General features: G+C 43.5%; 1 long non-coding RNA gene across 1 annotated transcript; it reads right to left on the bottom strand.

Annotated features, from left to right (window-relative positions):
- Window positions 1–8,940: 8,940 nt before the first annotated feature.
- Window positions 8,941–16,049, bottom strand: LOC134471593 (uncharacterized). The gene is made up of 2 exons (XR_010041067.1): window positions 10,645–16,049; window positions 8,941–9,431 (listed from the first exon to the last, which is right to left on the bottom strand). It is a non-coding gene; the product is annotated as an uncharacterized LOC134471593 (long non-coding RNA).

Below are 16,049 nucleotides of genomic sequence, written 5' to 3'. Positions count from 1 at the left end.
GTAAACATTCTCATTCCAAAAGGCAGAAATAGGACCAAAGTAAGTTTGAAACCCAGCAGGCCAAACATTAAATCCTGTAATTCCATGTCCAGCACTGAGGGCAAAGTGTGACCACAAGAGATGGGAAGAGAAGCAGTCATTTGTCAGTGTGATCACTTTCATCCTTTAAAAGGTCCCTTTGCACTGCAGGTCTCAGTTTCCTTGTCTGTAAAAAGAGGCAGCCAGACCATGTGATTTAGCAGGGCCTCTGCAACACAGCTACTTCAGAAATCTGTGAAAGTCACCCTGGTTCTGACTCGAGCGAAGCAATTTTCTTCCTGGGAGTATTACCTTTCCAGCAGACGGGCCAGCCACACACACTGGAATACAACCGTTAAACACCTGCCAAGAAGTGCCACCCCCACCCCATGCAGTTTAATAATTTACATCCCAATCCAATTACTGTGAGTTTCATAAACAAGTACTTATTAGAGTACAGTCATTTCCTCTGAACAAATAGGGTTTTTAGAAGGAAAATTACAATGATTATCTTCAAGATACAGGCGTGAATAACAGAATCATTCCTCCCTCTCTCTTTGTTTTCCTTGCATGATGTTTTACTTGGGCGGCTTCTAAGCAATCTCAAGGCTGCTGCTTCACTTTGGATCCGTCTTTCTTTTTAATATAAATGTCCTCTTTGTCTCATCATCAAAGCGCATCTGCACCAAATCTTCAGGGAGCTTGGAGATCTGCTTAGTGCCCTGCTTTTTAATTCAGTTCATTTTTTACTCACTACATGTGACACTGGAATTGAGTTTGGTAGCAAGAAAAGCAGCAGGCAGGCAGTGGAATGTGTCGCTTTGGACATTTGTGACCTCGTTCTTGGTCCCTGACTCCTCATGGGAGACTGGATCTGGTTAGGAATTATTAACCTGCAGAGCTGTGTTACAGGGATATTTGTGTCCTCTGCTTCCATTTGGGAAATAACATGGTCCTGGGACACTAATTTCACACCAGCTTCAAGGCAGGGCAAGCAGTCTCAGCAAGGCAATTGGTCCTCTGGTTGCCAGCTGGAGGATTGGTTCAGGGATCTGTGTGTCTCAACTTTACAATCAGGTCAGATCTTACAGCCTGTCCTGGGAACATGGGATGGAGAAATTCTTTCCTTCTGAGCATGAACACACAAGAAGAGGTCCACCAGTCACCTTGGAACCCACAAGCAAACCAGCTTGGGAATGAAGCTGATATTGTAGGAATCAGAGCAGAGAAACAGATGAAATTAGAGTTGCTGTCAAATTGTTCAAGGGCTGAATCAAGCTTCACCTGAAACCCCTAAAGTTTTTAGCTGTATGAGTCAATACATTTTCTCCATTGTTTAAGATACCAGTAAGTAGGGCTTTATGTAACTTGAAAGTAAAAGCCATTTAACTAGCAAAAGTGTATATGTGGTGTATTTTGAGGAAAGAAACCATCATTTCTAAAATATCCTCAAAGGAATCTGTGACACACACACACTCCCAAAAAATTTAAAATTCTTAAATTAAGGACATATTTAAGGTTTCTTGCAGCATTAACATTGAATAATATCATAAATCTACAGAATTCTAAGTTGTTGGTTTGGCTACTAGTATCTAATCCTTGCCATTATAAAAAGTTTTTTTGAAATGAAATTGGATTTTTCCATTACAAAAGAAATACACACTCATTATAGAAGCCTGTATAAGCTACAAAGGGGGAAAAAATGAAAAAAAAAAAAAAACCACTGTGACTATTTTGGAAATTTCTTCCCTAGATTTTCAGCCAGGGCAGGCCCAGTCAAGTCAGCTCTGCAGGCACTCAGCTTTGTCCAAGATGGGTAAGAAGTTTTCTATGGTGGTACAGCAGTAAGAAATCACTTTAATCCCTGAGTCAGCTTGATCAGTATAAAGGTGACATGGAGGAAGTCCAGCTTCTTAGGCGTCTGCCTTATCTTTCAGCTGGCTCAAGACTCTTGCGTAGCAAAAAAAGAATGCTATTTACTGGTCTCTTTCAGAAACAAGAACGAAGATGTCAATAACCTGGGTCATTGCCAGGTTTCTTCTCTCCTCCAATTCCACAACTGTTTGGGAATGCATCTAGAATTCCACTGAAAGGACATGGCTGAAGAAACAACTCTTTCTGCCCAGAATCCACACCACACTCACACAGATACAGCAAGTAACAAAATGATTATTTATAAAGCCACTTCCAGTTAGCAAGTGGTAGTACTGAGTCCTGCACTGTGGTAACTGCTTTACATTGTTCAGGGTAGATACTACCAAGCCCCTTTGACAGTGAGGAAACCGAGGCTCGGAAAGAGAAGGCAGTTTGCAGAAGTGGAACAAATTACCACCTCGGTTGTTGTGCAGTGGCCCCTCCCGTCTTTTCCAAGATTGCTCCTGCCATATTGTGACCTCTAATATCTATCTACCCATAGCCCTGGAAAATCAGGACTCTCCTCAACTGCAGCATTTGTGTTCCCCACGACTAGCATACATGTGTGCACACAAGACATGCATGCCTACATGTCTGTATACTCATGTGCATGCAGGCACATTTTATTTCAAAGCATTATGGAAAAGTGTAATAGTTCCATTAGCAGATGCAAAAGGCAAGAAGCAGCTTGTAAGTGAGGTTTAGACCCTTGTGTAGCTGTCCCTGAAGCCTCTTTTCTCTACAGTCCAGGGCCTTGATGATCCCAAAGGATAAAACAGTCGCCTCCTTCTTTCCAGAGCTGACATTTCCATTCCTGTCACAGATGCCAGCTTCTAAGACTATATACCTTTTTTTTTTTTTTTTTTTTTTTTTTTTTTTTTTTTGGTACCAGAAATCAAACACAAGACCTTGCACTTTCCAGGCAGGCGCTGCATCACTGAATCATATCCCCAGCTACCTTTTTTTAAAAAAATAATGATGGGAGACTTTAACTAATGAACCCAGTCATAATAAAAACCTTAAAGAGTGGAACCAACATCTTTATCTCAATCTGATAAAAGCCACCTATGGCCAGTGGCTACTGGCCAACATCATACTAAAAGAAGACACACCAAAAAGGTTTCTTCTAAAATCAGGAACAAGACAAAGATGTCCATTCTCACCACTCCTGTTCAATATTGATTATGTCAAGAAATCAACCAGTAACAAATATCAGTGAGGCTATGGGGGACAAGGAACCCTTTTTTGTTAGTGGCGGGAGTGTAAACTAATACAGTCCCTATGGAAATCAATATGGAAATTTGTCAAAAAACTAAAAATAGAAATTCCATTTGACCCCAGCTATTCCCTTTCTAGGTATCTTTCCAAAAGAGTTAAAGACATTACACAATGATGTGCATATACCCGTGTTTGCAGCACCACAGAACATTATAGCTAAATCTTGGAAAAAACCCTGTAGGTCATCAATAGCTGAATGGATAAAGAAAATTCATGCCAACTATAAGCAATGTTCACTCTTCTCCACATCCTCAAAAGCAATCATTATCTTTAGTGCTTTTGAAAACAGACATTCTTCTTAGAATGAAGCAATATGTTATTGAGGTTTTGATTTGCATTTCCTTCATGATTAATGATGCTGACCATTTTTCCATACAGCTGTTAGCCATTTGTACACCTTCCTTTGAAAGCTATTTAGGGTGGCCGTGGATTTAGTTCAGTCACATTAGCACCTGCCTGGCAAGTACAAAGTTGGGAGTTCAATCCCTGATAACAAAAAGAAAGAAAACTATTTAGGTCTCTTGCTAATTTTCTGGGTTGGGTATATGGGATTTTAGATACTGAGCATAGGGAACTCAGAAAACTCAATATCTAAAAACCCCATATAACCCAACTAAGGCCCGTCAGTCAATTGATGTGCTGTTCATGTGTATTGGTTTGCACATCTGGAACCATCCTTGCATTCCTAGGAGGAATCCTGCTCAATCATGATGAATCATCTTTTAAATATACTGTTATATTTAGTTTGCATCTTTTCTTTAATTTCCAGCTGCCATTCAGGTATCCCCTGAAATTGGAGAGCCCTCCTGACCTCTCCATTGAAAAAGCAGCCACTGTCACTCTCCATCTCTTTACCCTGAACTGTTTTTCTTTATATTATCTCTTCCTATTTAATAGTTTATATCTTCCTACTTGTTCTCTGTCTTTTCCATAGAAAAATAAAATCCACAAGAGCAGGAAATTTGTTTTGTTTTCGCTGCTGTATTCCTAGCACCTCAACTATCCCTTGGCAATTAAAAGGTATATATATATATTGGTACCAAGAATCAAATTCACAACCTTGCACTTGCCAGGCAGGCACTATGCTGCTGAGCTATATCCCCAGCTCCTGATAAATTTTTTAATAAATGAATAAACAGATATGGATATGATTATAGGTAGATATAGATGATCTATAGACAGGTGACCCAGAGATAAATGACAGAGAGAGATAACGATAAAAGGTGTATCAGGATCATCCTTGAGCCAGGCAGGCTTTACCTGTGGCTTCCCCCATGGGGTGATGACAAATGTGATGAAATGGGGTGCTTATGTTCTGCTAGCGTAAACACAGCCTTTTTGCGTGAGGCTTGCCTCATGACTCAGTTACCTGACACCTTAAGTTTTAGGAGGAAAGGGTTTCTTTGGTCACAGTTTGTAGAGGTTTCAGTTCATAATCTACTGGCTCCAAGGCTGGGTGGTACATGGCAGAGGGACAACAGAAGACAGCAAAAGCAATGAGAGAGAGAGAGAGAGAGAGAGAGAGAGAGAGAGGTGGAGGGGAGAGGGGGAGAGAGAGAATAAGCCTCTTTCTGTCCCTTATATTGTCATATTGTATGCAGGCTACCCCGACCCTAGGACAAGTATAACACTCACACCTTGAATTGCAATCACGTGCTCTAGATTCAGCTACCTCCAAAAAAGCCCATCTAAAACTGCAATCAGATTTTGGGGAAACACAAATCATAACACATATGAGATGGAAACCTCTGCTAGGTAAGAAAAAACATTTCCACAAAACTTTTTCTCATTTAACTCTCACGATGGTTCTCTAGGCAAATGGTGGTAAACCGGTACATTACATTTAGCTATACTGAACTTGTGCCCTTAGAAATGTCTGAGTGACGAATCTGGACTGAGTGTGCACCTCAGTGGTAGAGTAGTTTCCTAGAATGTATAATGGTTTTGGGTTTAATTCCCAGCACCACACACACATACACACAGAGAGATAAAAGATAAATTCTGGGTTATGCATATTCTATCACAATTAAAAAATACTTATTATTAGCCAAAACTCCAGTTTGCAATGAACAAAGTAAAGCTCAGAGAGGCTGGGACTTATAAAGATCACGCGGCTGGGGAAACACTGGAAGTTGGAACTTCAGAACTGGACATTGGAACTTGCGAGCCCAGCTCTGCACCTCCTGCACGAGGGACAGAGAAGCCTGAGTGCAAGAAGCATTTTCACTGCACAACATGCAAAGCACCAGCCAGAAGCTAGAAGCTCGGTGCTCTGAGTTTCCCAGGGAGGCTTTCACGTGCTAACACTGCAGTTGCTCTTGAAGTTTGGCTGCAGATGCCTGTTGTCATGCTCAGGGGCAGCTGATCTAACACACAGTAGTTCAACACTGACTACGTGCCATGGGTTCTCATTTTGTTCCTTTGAGACAATCATTTTGCTTGGAGACCTGGTGTGTCAATGGTTACATTAACATGGAATGTCAAATTCAACACTGATGCATCTTTTATCTGCTGATTTCTGCAGGGATGAGTCCTGTCAGGGTCTGCAAAAGATATTTCCCTTGACATTGTTTATATGCTTCACCTGACTTGAGAAACAAGAAAAAACACAAAACAGTATAGTGATACAGGAACAGTGCCTAACAGGGAGCAGATATTAAAGGAAAGCTGTCTACGGCCATACCCCTCTGAACACACCCAATCCTGTCTGATCTGGGAAGAAAAGTGTGCACGTCTAGCCTGGGATTGTGGTGTCACACAAGCTGAGGGTAATAAGAAGTGATGAGTCCTGAATGTGCAGGTGCTCAACAAAGCCTTCTTAGAAGAACCCATCTGAGTGTCCCTGTATCTGTCTATAATACACAGCACAGCGCTAGGGAGGCGAATGTCCCAGTCGCTGCGTGGAGGCAGAACCTGAGACTTATTAAGCATCTGAGTTGCAGTCACAAGGGCAGCAAATTTACATCACAGTTCTCCATTTCATAGGGGCCCCCGGTCTTACTTGGGTTCTAGCCCTACGGGTACACGAAGGTAAGCTTTGTTATCAAAGTGCCCTGGCTTTGAATCTTAGAGACATCACTAATCTCCTCACCTGTGTGACCTCAAGGAAGTTACTTCATTTTACTATCTGTCTGCATGTCTCAAAATGACAAAGGACAGAAATACCAGCTACCTTACACGACTATTGTGTGAATCAAATGAAGTTGATGGGCCGTAGGTGCAAGGCATGAGCACAGTATGAAAAACTCAATAAATGGGAAATTGCAATCTATATCTATATAGACAGATAGACAGATCAGTGCCTAGTGTGATTTCAACCACACAACACACTCTATAAACATTTAGTAGTGATTATCTCTCAGGACCACAAAAGTAACCAATCCCTTTGTTGTGCTTTGCTGCATTTTGTTCCATTGTAGTTTCCTTTTATTCTTTCTTTTTTTCTTTCTTTTTTTCTTTCTTTTTTTCTTTCTTTTTTTCTTTCTTTCTTTTTTTTTTTTTTTTTTTTTTTGGTGCACCAGGGATCGAACTCACAACATAGTGCTTGCCAAGCAGAGGCTTACACCACTGAGCTAAATCCCGACTCTATTGTAGTTTCTATTTATTGAGCACGTACTATGTGCCAGGCCTGTCCCAAGTGGTGTGTGTGGGGGCTAACTCATGTAATCTTCATATGGTCAGCCTCTCCAGCCGCTGTGGGGAGCAGGAGTGGGCACTAGGTTGTCTGGCTCTCACACACCTGCCCTTTGGCCGCCACCCTTCCCAAGACCAGCTATTATTTCTGTTTAAAGGCAACTGAAGATTTCAAATTGCTGTTTGCTGAATGATTATCAATTCCCACCTGAACTGGCAGGAACCTAAATGTTGAGGCACCGAGACTCCTTCACCCCTGACAATAACTTGTATGGACAGGAGAAGTGTAAGACTCTGGTCAAGCAATTCTATTAAAAATAACAAGAGACAGCATAGGAACTACTGCAGATCACCTAAGATTGTGGTTTTATATGTCTTTTTCGTTTCATGTTTTTCTAGGAATTTGTTTTGTTGTCTTGTTTTGATCTGTTTTTCCTTATAATACAGAAAGCATATGTATACATGTAGAGATTCACGCATGTGTAGAATTTCTAAACAGTTTACGAGAATAGATAATATAATGCAGGATGTAATGAACAGATACTCTGAAGAAAAAGAGACACTAAGATACCCACTGCTAATTCTGTAGCATCATGATATAAAATCTAACAATACTATTATTCTCTGTCCAGAGTGATATTAGTCTGTTTTATTTTGTTTAATTTCAACACACGTAAAGATATGGACAGCTATTTTGAAGAGAACCAGAGACATTGTGGCAGCCACTGTTGACTCCCCTATTGTCTGGTCTTGAAGACCTAAAATGCCTTTATCATCCTGTTCTGATCAATTTAGAACTATTTTGTTTGGTATGAATCGACTGTGTATGAAGATATGGACAAGTATTTGGAAGAAAACAAGAGACAATGTGATAGACAGTGAAATCTCCAGTGGTCTTGCTTTGAAATCTGTGTTTCTTAAATTGTTTTCTTATGATCTGTTTTGTTCTGTTTAATTTTACCCTCTTTAAAATTTTTTTTTAAAAAAGACTCTGGTCAAGATGCTACAGGAAACAGAATGAATGGGAGAAATGAGGTTTCCTCTCAGGGACCTGTAGATGTGGGAGGTGAATTACTATTCATTTCGGGCTTACCTTGTGTCCGGTCATTATGCTAACATCTTCATCTGCATTGCCTCATTCAATCCTCTTTAACAAACCAATGAAATGGGTACAATTCACATCCCCACTATACAATTAAGCAGACCAAGGACTTCAGAGGTTAACAGTTTTCTCAGGACTTCAAATAGGAGAACCCAGTGAGACTATGTGACATGTGGCCGCTGCAGGCAATGATTCTATTTTCCTCTTCTTCCCCATGACATGAAAAGCAGTGCACTCGAAACACTGCAGGCAGGATGAATATCAACTTTTTAATATACTCCCATGGCTAAGTATCAGTGCATTTGGCTGACACTAAACTTTAAATGCAGATACCTACAGAGCTGGTGAGTTCTGGAGAATTCCACTCTCTGAATTTATGAGCCTCTTCTCACATCTTCCAGGAGCACGTCTTTCCCCGCGTTTAGCACTTGGAGATGGAGAGAAAATGATCTCGCGGCTCTTGCTTGCTAATTCTCAAATCCAGCATGTTCTATTACACCTGATTTACAGCCTGACAGGGCTCATTCCTGTCCACAACCTTGAGCTGGTAAAATGCACAGGGGGGAATTTATTAACGATGTGCTCGTCATCTTAATGCACTGTAGGGAATTTTTTAAGTGAAAAAAAGGCTCAAGAAGCAGGCTTTTTCAAAGAGGCAATTATGAATAACAATTGTTTGATGACCAAACACAGTAGATCTTCCAGCTCATTCGGTTTGCATCTAATTAAATCTTTCATTTCCACAGGCAGCTTGCGTGCGAGCTTGTGTTTGCCTTTGTCGGCAGGAAATAATCAATAGGCGAAATGTGGGTGCATTTCAGCATTTATTAGCAGCTCAATTGGAAGTTGTTTTACTTTAATAACTTCTTTGCCTGCGTTCCGTTCTGGGTAAATCGACAGCTTTGGAGAATAATAAACGACAGACACTAGTTTATATTATTCCATTAGGAGCAAAGAAATCGGGGGATGAAAGTGAGCTGGGAGAGAAATTGAAAAACACTTTAAAACTCCAATTTTTATTACAAAAAAGGAAAAACAAACCAAAAGCCTTCCAAAGATCATCAAAACTATTTGACTTCTGTTTGAGGTACCTCCCCAAAAGATGGTAACAAAAGCTGCCCCTTTCTGAAGCTTCCCACCCCTTTACTTTGCAGTTCACATTTAACTCTGCTTTTTACTTTCTACAGCGGCCACCACATGGGTTAGAAAAGGCCAGGCAAAGGCAAAGCAGCATTTGTTCACCAAAAATGGACCTGAAGCCCAGGCACTCCCACCCTCACACGGTGGGCACCAGCCAGGATTCCACGTCCCAGGAAGCCTCTGAAGCAGCTGAAGAATAGAACGGAGAACCGCGGCTGCCAGAGGCCGAGGGTGAGGGGATGGGAAGTTAGCGTGTCCAGGGGGCGCAGAGTCTGGGGGGCGGGGGTAGGCATGAAGATGCGCTCTGCCGGTGATAACTGTAATCATGATGCACTGCGGCTGTGCGCTAATAAAAAGTACATTCATAAGACAGAAAAACAAATAAAATAACCAGAAAAAAAAGATCACGTTCTAAGAGATGGATAGTGATCCTGACTGTATAACAAATGCAGCTGAGAAATACACTTTAAAAAGGTTAAAATGGTAAACTGAACGATATTTTACAGATTTTAAAATCTGAGTATCTAGTTATCTGCTGCTTCCCCCTAAACCATTGCATAACTATTCACTCAGTGGCTCAAAGCAGAAATCCTGGCCCCTGTCCTGATCACTCCTGACCTCAGTCACCCCCAGCTCATTCTACTCCCCGAGTGACTGTCCAGTCAGCCCACGTCCTGTCACTGCTGACCATCGCCTTAGTCTAAGTGACTGTGTCTTTTGCCTGAATTTGTGGTTTGGTTGGGTTGGGTTTGGCTTTGTGGTACTAGGCTGGAGCCCTGTCACTGAGCCATGTCCCAAACCCTTTTTTTTTTTTTTCTTTTTCAATCTTGAGACCAAGTTTCATGAAGTTACCAATGTGAGACTCAAATTTGTGATCCTCTCGCCTCAGTCTCCCTCTATGCTGGGATTACAGGGCTGTACATTGTGCCCAGCTCTTACCTGAATTCCTATCTGCTCTTTCTGCGTCTCCCCAGGGCCTGCCCCCCACCCCCACCCCAGGCTGGTTTCCATCAGCAACCAGAAGCCTCTAGATGGTGTACACTTGGAATCCTAGCACTCTGGAGGCTGAGGCAGGAGGATTGCCACAAGTCTGGGGCCAACTTAGGCTTCACAGTGAGTTCAAGGCCTGGACTAACAGCCAGACCCTGTCTCAAAAAAACAAAACAAAACAAAAACCATCAGCAACCAGATAGCACTTTTATGGATAGAACCTGGGCACTGCCACTTCCTGGCTTCAAAGCTTCTCATACTTACAGCAAAACCTGGACTTCTCTCCCCGCCCCCCTGACCTTGAACTCAGCTGTGCCACACTGTCCCTCACCTCCATCTTCCTCTGCATTCTGCACTTCCTTCAGCTTCGCAAGTGACCGCCTTTCATGCTCGCCAGAGCCCTGGCCCGTAGTGACATCTTTGCCTAGAATAGTCTCCCCTCATCAGCTGCCCAGCCCAACCCTCCTTAGCCGTCAGTCCTCAGCAGCAGTGGCACCTTCTCCTAGTGTCCCTCAGGGATGCCACACTGTGGACACAGTCCCTCTGCTGTCCTCCCGGCACTGGCTTACCTGCCTCAGTGACACAGTTTTACTTCCGTGTTAGTAGACTCCTCCCTCCCCGGTCTGGTCCTTGGGATTGACGACCATGTCTGCCTTGATTTTTATCCCCAGCACCGAATTCGATACCTGGGGCATAGTAGGTGCTCAGTGTTTATCTTTTGGATGAATGAACAAACAAGGAACTGCACACTTACTTGGGTCACCCAAACGGAAGACCTGCCTTTACCTGAGACAGCCGCCTCCTGTGGCTCCTTCGATACCTGGATGGGCCTCCGCCCAGCCATCTGGAGCTGCTCAGTGACCACTTGGCACTACTACTCCATTTGCCCACTCACGGCCACTTGACATCCACGGCACAGGGACACTCAGTGGCCCTTGTGCAACAGGGCCCCACCCGTCCTAAGAGGGGATTCAGAGGGCTACTCATCAAACATGCCATGAGACAAACGGGCAGAGCAACCAGTGAGCAGATTCTCTGAGACAACACAAGATGGGCCGCAGGGATGGAGGGTGCATGGGGTGATGCAGTGGGCTCGGGGTGCAGCCCTCCACCTTGTCCAGCAGCGACCCCAAGCCATGGGTATCCAAGGCAGCACACACGGTCTTTCACAAACCATCTCCCCACAGGTAATGAGCGCTCACAAGGGAGCTTAGCTACTGACCTGTGCCACAAGGATCATTACTATTATTGTAGATTCTATTTTTGTTTAATTAGTAACTATTTAAAAATCCATGGCCGAAGAGCTCCTACAATGCTTATTGAGAGCTGCTACAATGAAATGCCAGGTATTTCCTGGCAGTCGATAGTTAATTCCCCATCAGTGCAGAAATCTGGGTTATTCTGAGCTCGGCCACTAGCAGTTATGGTGCTGAACACCATTTAGTGAAATCTGGCGTGTTTTCACAGTGGTTCTAGTTCCGTTACCATTAAAGGTAAATACGCAAGAGCTCTTCTCCCGGGACAAAGTGTCCAGGCTGGCTTCCCCTGAGCATCCAAGAGGAGCAAAGAAGCCCAGCACCCCCGCAGTATAGACGCTGTTGCCCCCTTTCCTGTCCCCTCTCAGGGTCACTCATGCTCACAGCTAGTATTGAATCAGCTGTACAGTGCACACCTCCTCTGTTTGGATCGGTGCTTACCAAATCTGGTTAAAACCAGGGTGAAATCTCACATGCACCTGTTAAAGCAATAGGATAGGCACACGAGGAAAACCAGGTGACTTCTTCTGTTTGCACATTTGAAACATTTAGAAGTAGCTGTGTTTTATAAATCAACATGGAGGTCAGGGATGTAGCTCATTGGCACAAGCTCCTGCCTGGCAAGTGTGAGGTCGTGAGTTCAATCCCTGGTACAAAAAAAAAAAAAAAAAAAAAAAACTTTAATCCGCATGGATTGGACTGTTAATCTATATATCAACAATCCATCAAACTGGATGGCCAAATTCAGGGAAAGAATAAGACGAGCCTGGAGCATCTGTCTGTGTCATCAAGGCAGGAGGTGATCAAGCGATGCTAATGACAAGCCAGAGGGACACAGGAAACAGTTTGAACTGGCTCTGACTGGCCACACTGGGAAGTTTTGAGCATTAAACAAAGGAGTGGTGTGTCACAGTCATTCAAATAAGACCCATGGATGCTTGCTGTTAGATATAGTTAATCAATAAAAAAGGACCCGAATAGACACAAAAGGAATGATCACATAGGGAACTCACCTCTTGGCAATGATTATGGTGCTAATTACGTCAGGAAATATCACTAGGTGCCAGAACTCTAGTGAGGGGAAGGTAGATGAGGAAAGACTTTTACATGGTCTGAAGGTATCTCCCTCATGAGATAGCTGTTAATGACAAAAAGGATTAGGGGCACACTGCAGCAGAGACACCTGCCAGACTCAGCCCAGAAGAGAGGAAAGTTAAAAATGCCAGGCACCACACGATCACCAGGGCTCCCACTGGTACACACTGAGACAAACAAATTGACTAGTATGATGTCTTTGAGGCTCGCCCATGTAGTAGCATGTCAGAATTTCTTCCTTTCAGAGCTGTATTATATTCCATCGCATATTTCTACCACATTGTATTTATTCATTTATCCATTGATAGGCTCAGGCCATTTTTTTTTACTGTAAAGAGAATAAAACCAATGATATAAAACAGAATAAAGCCAATCAAAACAAAGCAGTGCAAGTGGTACAGAACTTTAAAATAGGACAGTAGGTTATCAATGACTACCATAACGTGTCTTGTTATCTTCACAATAGCTATCCATTCCTTCAGACATAGTGAAATCAAATAAAACCAATCAACACAGAGCATTGAATAAAACACAACAATAAATTGGGACAAAACAAAACAGTGAGAATGATGGATTTCAAAAACAAGACAGGAGGAAATCCCCACAGTTGCCACAATGCACACTGCCATCCTCCAAGTACATGTCCAGACCAGCAGCCCAGGCCTGCAGTCAGTCAAACAATACAAGCATTGAGTTGTTTCTGTACCTCAGTTGCTATCATCTCAGCCTGTCCTCCGACCCAGCCAGTTGCTTAGGAGAGGGGGTTCCTTCTCTCTTCCTGGGCCCGCCTGGTTTATGCAGCTTATGGGAATCTCAAACTAGCTCATCCCAGACCCAGCATGGCCTCTGCTGACTCACGGGAAAACTGAACCGGCTTCTCTCCTCTCGGGTCCGGCATGGTCTGCCTCAGGTCATTTTTGGAGAGTGTGGCTGTGAATGTGGTTGTGCAGATATTAAGTCGGAGTTCTGCTTTCATTTCCTTTGGACATGTGCTCAGAAATGGGATTTCTGAGCTATGTGACATTCTGTGTTTAATTATTTTTTTAGGGACTTCGATACTGTTTTACATGGTAGCTGAACCATTTTACAGTCCCATCAGCAGGGCATAAAGGCTTCATTCACCCTCTCTACAACCTCCAGGACCGTTGTTGTACTTTGTCTTTGCCCTGAGCGACATCCCCAGCCCTCTTACACCTTTTATTTTGAGGCAGGGCCTCTCTAAGATGCCCAGGATGGGGTCCGACCTGTGGGCCTCCTGTCTTGTCCTCCCAGAGTGCTAGGATTACAGTGTATTTGAAAAATGAGTGGATTTTTATTTTTACCAGAGTAATAAACGTTAGTTTTAAAAGTCAGGTGATATCTACGGGTTTATAGAGAACCAAAAGCACCCACTCCCCGTTCCCCGCTTTCCTGGTGTCCCCCGCACTGAGGCAAGGGTCAGATCCAGTCTTCCTTGTACTTCTGTATATTTTTTAGAACAATGGAAGCAGAAGGCTATTTTCTATAACCATGCTATCAAACGCAAAATGAAAAGAGCTGAGGACATAGCTCCGTGGCATAAGCGCCTGCCTGGCAAATCAAGGTGGTGAGTTTGATTGCTGGTGCTCCACCTAAAACATAAATAAACAAAAAGAGGCTGCCTGTCTCAAGAACGATGAAGGCAGCATTTGCAGAACAGTATTTTCTGCGTCTGTCTGAAACATCTGAGTTGAGGAACAGAGTGTGAAACTTAGCACCTTCTCCTCCAAGAGACGGGCGGTCCACAGCCTTTCCTTCAGTGAGGTGGGAAGGATCCCAAAGCTCCGGAGATGAATGCTGGTCAGAGCTTAGAACAATGTAAGCGCACTCAACACCACAGATTACCCACTTCACAAGGGCTAATGCGATGGAATTTATCTTATCTATATTTTGACACATTTTAATAAAAATAAAAGTAAGGTAGGCTTTGGTATTAAACCTGCATTCAAATTCTGACTCTGTCACTTACTGGCTGTGTGACCCTCCGTGAGCTAGTTCACTTCTCTGAGCCACAGGCTTGGCCTTGAGCTCACAGGACAGGCTTGTTATGAGACAGAATTAACTCATTTACCTCAGAGGCTGGTTCATGGTAGTGATTTGTGACATCAACAAGACCCTAAGTGTCCAAAGACACAAACCAGCCTGCCATGTGTTCAGAGAACCAGGCTGGTTTGGTGTGGCTGGTGTGCATGGCAAGGGCTGGGATGCAGGGTGAACAGCAGGTCTTTCTACACCAAGATGAGAGCATGAACTCTGTCCAAAAGCAGCCAGCGACAGTCCACTGATTGGTGTAAGTAGAAACTTAGAGAAGAGGGCGGAGAGGGGCATCAGCATGAAGCTAAGGGTTTAGAGAGAGACTTCTGTGCTTTTCATGTAGCCCAAGCCTTCCAATTTCCAAACACAGACCATTAGCACGGTGGGCTTAAAGGAAAACAAATCATTAAGAGAAACGCTGTGTTTCACACCCCCACCTTGCACTAGCCAGCACCTCTCAGAGCAGGGAAATCAGAAGGAAGCACCCAAGCCAGAGGTGCAGTGAAGTGAGCCTAAGTGTAGACCCCGAGACGTCCGCTCTCATTGCCCTGTCCGAGTCACTGCATGAGGAAGACAGCGGCTCCTTGCTCTTGGGACTTGGCTCCAGATTCCCCCCGTGCTGTCCATCTGTCCTCTGCCCTGGGTCAAGCTGTCTGGGGGCCTGACATCTGTGATGAGCAAGACCAGGTAAGGAAGCAGGTGACAACCTGCACATCTGGGAACGGCTACGACCCAGCCTCACCCACTGCAGCGTCCTAGTTAGTGCCATCACATCTCTGCACACTCCACCCGACAGCCTTCACCCCACTGCTTTCCTGGGATCTTTCTCTCTGCCTTTAAGGTTTAAGTTTTGATGTGAAAACTCAAACGCATTTTTCCTGGCTAGCTGCTGTCTTCCATTTTGGGTTCTACTTCTGTCTATTTTAAAATGTTAGTGTTCTTTCTAATTACCTGGGTAATATGTATTCCACCTAGAAAATATCAAGAAGTTAGCAAAACATGCAAAGTAAAATTAGAGTCACCCACAGTCCTGCAACCCAGGTACATCTCTTTTTTTTTTTTTTTTTTTTTTTTGGTCTTTTTCGTTTTTTATCGGTACCAGGGATCAAACTCACGACTGTCTGCTTGCAAGGCAGGTGCTTATGCCGCTGAGCTAAATCCCCAGCACTTTCTCTTCCTCAAGTCAGAGAGATTTAACCTGTAGTTTATTTATTTTTATTAAACATCTTATATCTACTGTCCAGGATGTTTTAATCTGGCCTTGATTGTAAAAGTTCAGAGTGTATTAATTTGTGCTAGATCACATGGCTGCTTTGACTGGCTGAGCATTGGACAAAGAACAGAAAATTGGCATGGGGTATGGGAGAGATGGACTTAGCTTCTTAGTGTGTAAAATGCGGCAAACTATACTTGGACCCCAAATGTGGCCTTTTTCTGTGATAAAATATGAGACATACACAAAGGCTGCAATGTCAGGATGCCTCTAAGACACATGCCCCTGTATCTGTCATCTGAATCACATAATGGGAGGGTACAAAGGAGGGTACTGCAGAAGTGGCCCCTGCTAGTGG

Source organism: Cavia porcellus, unplaced genomic scaffold (assembly GCF_034190915.1).
Source record: "Cavia porcellus strain 051 isolate PalLab524CR breed Dunkin Hartley unplaced genomic scaffold, mCavPor4.1 scaffold_19, whole genome shotgun sequence".
NCBI lineage: Eukaryota > Metazoa > Chordata > Mammalia > Rodentia > Caviidae > Cavia > Cavia porcellus.
This window is presented reverse-complemented; position numbering and strand designations above follow the sequence as displayed.